The sequence below is a fragment of the Rutidosis leptorrhynchoides genome, chromosome 4, assembly GCF_046630445.1.
Source record: "Rutidosis leptorrhynchoides isolate AG116_Rl617_1_P2 chromosome 4, CSIRO_AGI_Rlap_v1, whole genome shotgun sequence".
NCBI lineage: Eukaryota > Viridiplantae > Streptophyta > Magnoliopsida > Asterales > Asteraceae > Rutidosis > Rutidosis leptorrhynchoides.
The window spans coordinates 225,946,938-225,955,677 of record NC_092336.1 but is presented as its reverse complement, the minus strand read 5'-3'; positions in this window follow the sequence as shown (position 1 = coordinate 225,955,677).

Sequence of the window (8,740 nt, the reverse complement as noted above, 5' to 3'; positions counted from 1 at the left end):
GGTGCACCCCTAATTGACGCGAATCTTAAAGATAGATCTATTGGGCCCAACAAACCCCATCCGTTGTAGCGGATGCTTTAGTACTTCGAGTTTTTTTATCTTGTCCGATGGATGTCCCAGAATGATGGGGATATTCTTATATGCATTTTGTTAATGTCGATTATTAGGTGTTCAATCCATATGAATGTTATTTTTGTCTCTATGCATGAGACGTATATTTATGAGAAATGGAAATAAAAATCTTGTGGTCTATTAAAATGACGAAAATGATAGATTATGATAAACTAATGAACTCACCAACCTTTTGGTTGACACTTGAAAGCATGTTTATTCTCTGGTATTAAAGAAATCTTTCGCTGTGCATTGGCTCATTTTAGAGATATTACTTGGAGTCATTCATGACATATTTCAAAAGACGTTGCATTCGAGTCGTTGAGTTCATCAAGATTATTATTAAGTCAATTATAGTTGAATATATTATGAAATGGTATGCATGCCGTCAACTTTCGATGAAATGAAAGTTTGTATTTTAAATACGAATGCAATGTTTGTAATATGTATCATATAGAGGTCAAGTACCTCGCGATGTAACCAAATGTAATGTATTTGTCCAGATGGATTAGGACAGGTCCTTTCACCAAGTCTCTTTCTTTTAGCCTCAACCTGAATATCCTTTTCCATCAGCTTGGATGTAAAAGCCGTTAGAGTTAACGTACGACCTGATGCAATGTACATGTTCTGAATCTTTTCAATTTCATTGTCCCATTTTTCAGGAAGACCATCTTTCAACACTCTAACTGCTTTATCATTCGATATGTCTATTCCATAATCTGTCATTTCTGCAACTAGTAGACGATATCTCTCTATGGTTTTCCCAAGAGTCTCGGAGGGAAGAGCCGCGAACACTTTCCATTCATCTTTCAAAACCTTACCCTTAGTGGCACGGTAAGTAGTTGTACCCTCGGTGGCTGATTGAAGAGCAAGCCAAAGGGTATACGAAGTCTTGTTCCTGTTTTTGAACTGGGAAAAGATTTCCTTAGACAGTGCCTGAGTTAGCTGCGCGTAGCACTTACATTCCAAGTTATACTGTTTGCGCTCAGCAGGATTAAACTGTGTTGTTTCCTTTGGTTCCCCGTCCGCTCCATTTGGCCAAGCATATTCATTCTCTATCAATTCCCAGAGTCTAGAATCAATACCGTTCAAATATATCATAAAACGCGCCTTCTAGTCCAAAAAGTCCTTTAGATTATCAAGCTTGGGAACCTTATTGGTAGATCCAGACTCATTTACAAAAATTAGTAGTTTCTAAAGTCCAGATGTAATAACTAAAGCACTGTATTCATTAACCAATTGTTCATTAGTGTCCGACATTTTAATTAATTATGTGTAAATAACTAAAATTTAAATTTAAATTCTGATTAGATAGACACACGATCGACTGTCTAATACACACGGTCAACTGTCCTAGACACACGGTTGAGTGTAAGTGTCACACGGTCGACTGTCTGATGAAAATTGGGCAGCACTTCGTTACTAAATAAAACTTTGGTATTACAACTCACACGGCTGTAGTGACCCGAACTTTTCCATGTTTATATATATTAATTGAGATTGATATTTACATGATTAAATGTTTCCAACGTGTTAAGCAATCAAACTTGTTAAGACTTGATTAAATGAAATAAGTTTCATATAGACAATTGATCACCCAAGTTGACCGGCGATTCACGAACGTTACAAAATTGTAAAAACTACATGTTGTGGTATATATATAGACATATATATATGGTTGACATAAGAGTATGATGAGTAAGTATCTCATTAAGTATATTAACAATGTGTGATATACATAAGAAATGAGATTACTAAGTTAAGAAAATTACAAAAATATTAGTAATCATTCATGACTTATTTACATGAAAACAAAATTACATATCCTTTATATCTAATCCATATACCAACGACCAAAAACACCTACAAACACTTTCATTCTTAAATTTTCTTCATCTAATTGATCTCTCTCAAGTTCCATCTTCAAGTTCTAAGTGTTCTTCATAAATTCCATAAGTATAGTTTCCTAAAAATCAAGAATACTTCTAAGTTTGCAAGTCTACTTCCAAGCTTTCTAATCCATTCCAAGTAATCATCTAAGATCAAGGAACCTTTGTTATTTACAGTAGGTTATCTTTCTAATTCAAGGTAATATTCATATTCAAACTTTGATTCAATTTCTACAACTATAACAATCTTATTTCGAGTGAAAATCTTACTTGAACTTGTTTTCGTGTCATGATTCTGCTTCAAGAACTTTCAAGCCATCCAAGGATCCTTTGAAGCTAGATCCATTTTTCTCATTTTCAGTAGTTTTATCCAGAAAACTTGAGGTAGTAATGATGTTCATAACATCATTCGATTCAAACATATAAAGCTATCTTATTCGAAGGTTTAAACTTGTAATCAATAGAACATAGTTTAGTTAATTCTAAACTTGTTCGCAAACAAAAGTTAATCCTTCTAACTTGACTTTTAAAATCAACTAAACACATGTTATATATCTATATGATATGCTAACTTAATGATTTAAAACCGGAAAACACGAAAAACACCGTAAAACCGGATATACGCCGTTGTAGTAACACCGCGGGCTGTTTTGGGTTAGTTAATTAAAAACTATGATAAACTTTGATTTATAAGTTTTTCTTCTGGAAAAATAATTTTTCTTAAGAACATGAAACTATATCCAAAAATCATGGTCAAACTCAAAGTGGAAGTATGTTTTCCAAAATGGTCATCTAGACGTCGTTCTTTCGACTGAAATGACTACCTTTACAAAAATGACTTGTAACCTGTAATTCTGACTATAAACTTATACTTTTTCTGTATAGATTCATAAACTTAAGTTGAATATGAAATCATAGCAATTGGATTCACTCAAAACGGATTTAAAATGAAGAAGTTATAGGTAAAACAAGATTGGATATTTTTTGATTATTTTAGCTACGGGAAATGTTTAACAAATCTATACAAATCATATCCTAGCTAACTTATATTGTATTATACATGTATTCTAATATATTATGTAATCTTGGGATACCATAGACACGTATGCAAATGTTTTGACATATCATATCGACCCATGTATATAAATTATTTGGAACAACCATAGACACTCTATATGCAGTAATGTTGGCGTTAGCTATACAGGGTTGAGGTTGATTCCAAAAATATATATACTTTGAGTTGTGATCTAGCCTGAGACGTGTATACACTGGGTCGTGGATTTATTCAAGATAATATATATCGATTTATTTCTGTACATCTAACTGTGGACAACTAGTTGTAGGTTACTAACGAGGACAGCTGACTTAATACACTCAAATCTTTAAAACATAATAAAAATGGTTGTAATTATATTTTGATCATACTTTGATATATATGTACATATTTGTATAAGTTCGTGAATCGATCCGTGGCCAAGTCTTATTTCCGAGGAAGGAAATATCTGTGAAAGTGAGTTATAGTCCCACTTTTAAAATCTAATATTTTTGGGATGAGAATACATGCAGGTTTTATAAATGATTTACAAAATAAACACAAGTACGTGAAACTATATTCTATGGTTGAATTATCGAAATCGAATATGCCCCTTTTTATTAAGTCTGGTAATCTAAGAATTAGGGAACAGACACCCTAATTGACGCGAATCCTAAAGATAGACCTGTTGGGCCTAACAACCCCCATCCAAAGTACCGGATGCTTTAGTACTTCGAAATTTATATCATATCCGAAGGGTGTCCCGAAATGATGGGGATATTCTTATATATGCATCTTGTTAATGTCGGTTACCAGGTGTTCACCATATGAATGATTTTTATCTCTATGTATAGGATGTGTATTGAAATATGAAATCTTGTGGTCTATTGTTACGATTTGATATATATAGGTTAAACCTATAACTCACCAACATTTTTGTTGACGTTTAAAGCATGTTTATTCTCAGGTGAATACTAAGACCTTCCGCTGTTGCATACTAAAATAAGGACAAGAATTTGAGTCCATGTTTGTATGATATTGTTTAAAAACTGCATTCAAGAAACATATGTCGATGTAATATATTTCTATTGTAAACCATTATGTATTGGTCGTGTGTAAATAGTATACTTTAGATTATCATTATTTGATAATCTACGTAATGATTTTTAAACCTTTATCGATAAAATAAAGGTTATGGTTGTTTTAAAAATGAATGCAGTCTTTGAAAAATGTCTCATATAGAGGTCAAAACCTCGCGACGAAATCAATTAATATGGAACGTTTATAATCAATATGAACGGGACATTTCAGTTGGTATCCGAGCATTGGTCTTAGAGAACCAGAAAATTTGCATTAGTGTGTCTTATCGAGTTTGTTAGGATGCATTAGTGAGTCTGGACTTCGACCGTGTTTTCTTTAAAAATGATTGCTTAACATTTTTGTTGGAAACTATATATTATTAACATGTAAATATTATGTGATATATTAATCTCTTAACATGTTTGATATTGTGTGATAGATGTCTACCTCTAGCACAAATCCCATTGACTCACCTAATAATAACGAAGAGTCGAATATATATTGGCAAGATTCACAAGTTCCCGAAGAAACGGAACCGGAAGAAGAGGAACCAGAAGAAGAGGAACCGGAAGAAGAAGAAGAAGAGGTTCCGGAGGGGGGAATTGTAGGAACCACAGAAAACTGGTCAAATAAAAGAAAATCCTCAACCAATGGACCAAAGTTAATAATGGTCAATGATGTTTCCACTAAGGAAGCAAAATATTGGGAAAATTACCAATTTTTTGATGAATCGGATCCTGATGAGGATTCCGATGATATTATAGAAATTACGCCGACCAAATTTAATGAGGCAAAAGAAAATAATAAGGGAAAAGGCAACAAAATAGAGAAATCTGATTCCGACCCCGATGAACTTTATATGTACCGTCAACACTCGTATTTTCAATATCTTGACAATAACCCGGGAACCTCTAAACCACCAGGTTTTTCTTAACCAATGTGGAAAACGACTGCTCGTATTATAGGAACATCATATATCCCTAGAAGATTAGGAAAAAGAACCAAGTCCGAAGAAGAAGAAACCAATGATTCAGATTAGAGGGGTGTGAGAATGTTGTGTAATAAATGTATTGTAGTGTGCTTGTACTTTTATGTTCCATGTAAAAATTGCTTGTATTGTTTGTTATTATGAATCTAATCCTTGTCTATTTTACAGTATAAAAACAAAATGGACGTTAAGGGTAGACAACCGAATATTTTAGAAGAACTACCAGAGGATATGATTGAGGAAATCTCTTCTAGAGTCGGTCAGAATTCATCAGCACATTTAGTTATGGCGAAATTAACTTATCAAACATTTGAAAGACTTTCCAGAAATGCCTTAGTTTATAAAAGGCTTTCCTTTGATAGGTGGGGTATATCACATTGGGGAGACTTTAAGTTACGCCATGTTTTCTTTAAAACGTTAAATGCGGAGAACCCAAATGCAATTTTCCGCTACGGGTTAAGAACCTATTTTGACTCAACATATCCCAACATAGGATTTCGTGAATTAGAAAGAGCTTCTAACATGCAACATAAAGAACCATGTTATGCTTACAGGTTAGTGATATTCTGTAAGACCCAAATATTTATTGTACATAATGTATTTATGGTGTACGATGCGTGTATGAAGTTTACGTGTTGCTTGCTCGGACGCCGAAGGAAACTGGACGTTGTCTGAAGTGACAAGGTGTGTATGTATCCTTTCAACCCTAAATAAACTTTGTGTTGATGTTCCAAAGCCTTACCATTGGAAAGGAAATCTTATCACGTTTCCAATGATATTTGATTCATCGAAAACGGAGCTACGGTCAAAAAGTTATGGCCAAAACAAGAAACTGAAAACTGACCTGAAGGTTGGAGCGGCGCTCCACATTTCGACGCGGCGCGCCGAACCCGTCTGATGCAATTTTCAGCCTTTTTAAAAGGTCTAAATGAAGGGTACTTTGGTCTTTTCACTTGGGGTCGGTTTGGGGTCATCAAAACTGATCCTTTGATCAGTTTGGATCACATTTTCACTCATCAAACACTCTCATCTTCAAACCCTAGAGTGAGAGTAGAGCTTTAGAGAGAGAGAGCTCCAATTGGAGAAGAAGAAGGGTGTTTCGGGTCAAACCTCGGGTATTAAAGTTGTTCTACTCGTCAACGGCATCATTTTGGCGGTATTGGTAAGTTCTAACTCCGAATTTCATCTTAGTGATTTGATATTCAAGTTAGGGTTTGAACTTAAATTGTTAATAAACCCATTCAAACTCTTGAATTGAGTTTGTGGATGCTAGTAATCGGGTTTATTGTTATTGTTGGTGGATTTTGTGTTGGTGAACTAATTGGCCATGGTTAGGACTTGTAATTGGGTTTAATCACTGGGTTTAGTGATTATGGAAGTATTGGAACCCATTTACGGTTATTTGGTTGACTAATTTTGACTATGGGTCAAAATTAGGGTTTGGTGACGGTTATGACCCAATTGTCGATTTAATACGGTTTATAAACTTAAAATGGATTAAGTTGAAGTATAAAACCAAGTTAAATATGTTTTGGTGTCAAAACTCGCTAATGGCGCGATGTTGACTCCTTTGGGTCAAAACTAGGGTTTAAGTGTCATTATGGGCAAGATAGGTGTTTAACACCTATGATTGGGTTTAATTGGCGTATTAGGACCATTCTCACTTGTGTTAGTGATTATTGGTTAATTTTGGGCGCGGTTTGTACTTGGAAGTGCATTTGGGTCGAAATTGCACTAAGTGTCATATAGGTTGTTTGTAAGTCAACCCTAATCGTGTTATTGTATTTGTGATAATGGAATAGGTACTTTCCATTGGCGCGTGGCGGTTTATTTGGAAGCATTCATCAAGGCGACAAGGTGAGTGTTAATATCCTATGTGCATATGTATGTGTAGGATGGGTGCGGGTCGGGGTGAAGTATTTCTTGGTTATAGAGCTCACTTCACATATAGGTGGATTTGATGGACTTGTGTATAGGTCCAATTGGCACGGTTGTGTGTTTTAGTTGGCCACCTTTGGCGAAGTACGCGTTCGCGTGTACATTATCACACGTGGTTGTGATGTGGTTGATATAACCCCAATGGCGAAGGGTTAATATTGTGATGCGGACTTAGATATAACCCCAATGGCGAAGGGTAGTATTGTGAGTGGAATAATTATACGTATGTGTATATGACGTATTTATTTGTGGGTGTTATGGTATGAACCATCGAGTCGGTAGTGCCATAACATGTGTGTGATCGAGTGTGAACCACGAGCCGGTAGCACTATAAACTAAGATGTGAACCACGAGCCGGTAGCATCGAGTGTGAACCACGAGCCGGTAGCACTATAAAATAATTGATGTGAACCACGAGCCGGTAGCATCGAGTGTGAACCACGAGCCGGTAGCACTATAAAATAATTGATGTGAACCACGAGCCGGTAGCATCGAGTGTGAACCACGAGCCGGTAGCACTATAAAAGAGTATGACTCAATTGCGTATGGTGTGAACCACGAGCCGGTAGCACCATAGCGTTATGGTTAACCTTGGGAGTTTTACGCGTTGTTATATATATATTGTATACGTATATTAATGTATTGTTGTGTTGTAGCTAACCCTCCGGGTGTAGCTATTTGGCGTTGTTCACATCGTCATTGGTGAACTTATATTTCGTTGTTGTATCTTAGCTCGTGCTTAGTGTTTGTACGGTACGCCTAGACTAGCTTGCCTTTATGCTTGGTTGTTCGGTATGCGGTATTTGATATTTGTGTGGCGTATTCATTTTATACATATATATGTATGTAGTATATTATCATTCACTAAGCGTTAGCTTACCCTCTCGTTGTTGACTCTTTTTATAGATTGCATGCGGATGGTGGCTCGGGTAAGCGCGAGGATTAGAGGACTTGCATAGTTTGCGTAGAAGGCTTGCTTTTGGATTTATTAGGATTGGGTAGCGTATCCCCAATCGCCATGCTCGGCTTTGTTTTGTATTAAAAGTCTTATGGTCGAAAATTGTATTTTGATACTTAAAGGGTAATTTGGGTCGATGTGGGCCCCGCTTCGTAAACATAATTTTATTAATGGAACGTGTTAGTTCTACATATATTAATGTATGGTTAAAAGCGTTTTGTCTAAATACGTCGGGAAGTGGTCAAACATTTTTGCATTTCATGACTTTTTGGACAGGCCACTTTGGCGCGCCGCGCCATATGCTGTTCCAGCAAATTTTTTTTTTATTTTATCCGCGTTATTGGTTGGTTAATGGGTTGGGTTGTTACAAGTGGTATCAGAGCATGGTCTAAGGGATTTAGGTGACTTGAGATAGGTGCCTAGACTTAGACTTGTGTGTGCTTAAATTGTTGCGGGACTTGTAGGATTACGGGTCGGAATGGGTTTAGTTAGTGCCTTGTTTATAGGTTGACTAACATTTATATTAGTAATGTGGATATTATTAATATGCTATTGTGATGTGATAATAATTCTCGAGTGTGTTTATATCGCGTAGGATTTTGTTTGTGCTTTGTTTATGTTGCGGTTGCATATATCATCGAGCGAGGCGGTCGTTGTACTAACGAGCTGATACGGCGTGTATGCGTAATAAGGACTTGCAAACGTTATTACGGGTGCAAATCGTGTCTAGTAAGTGATGTACG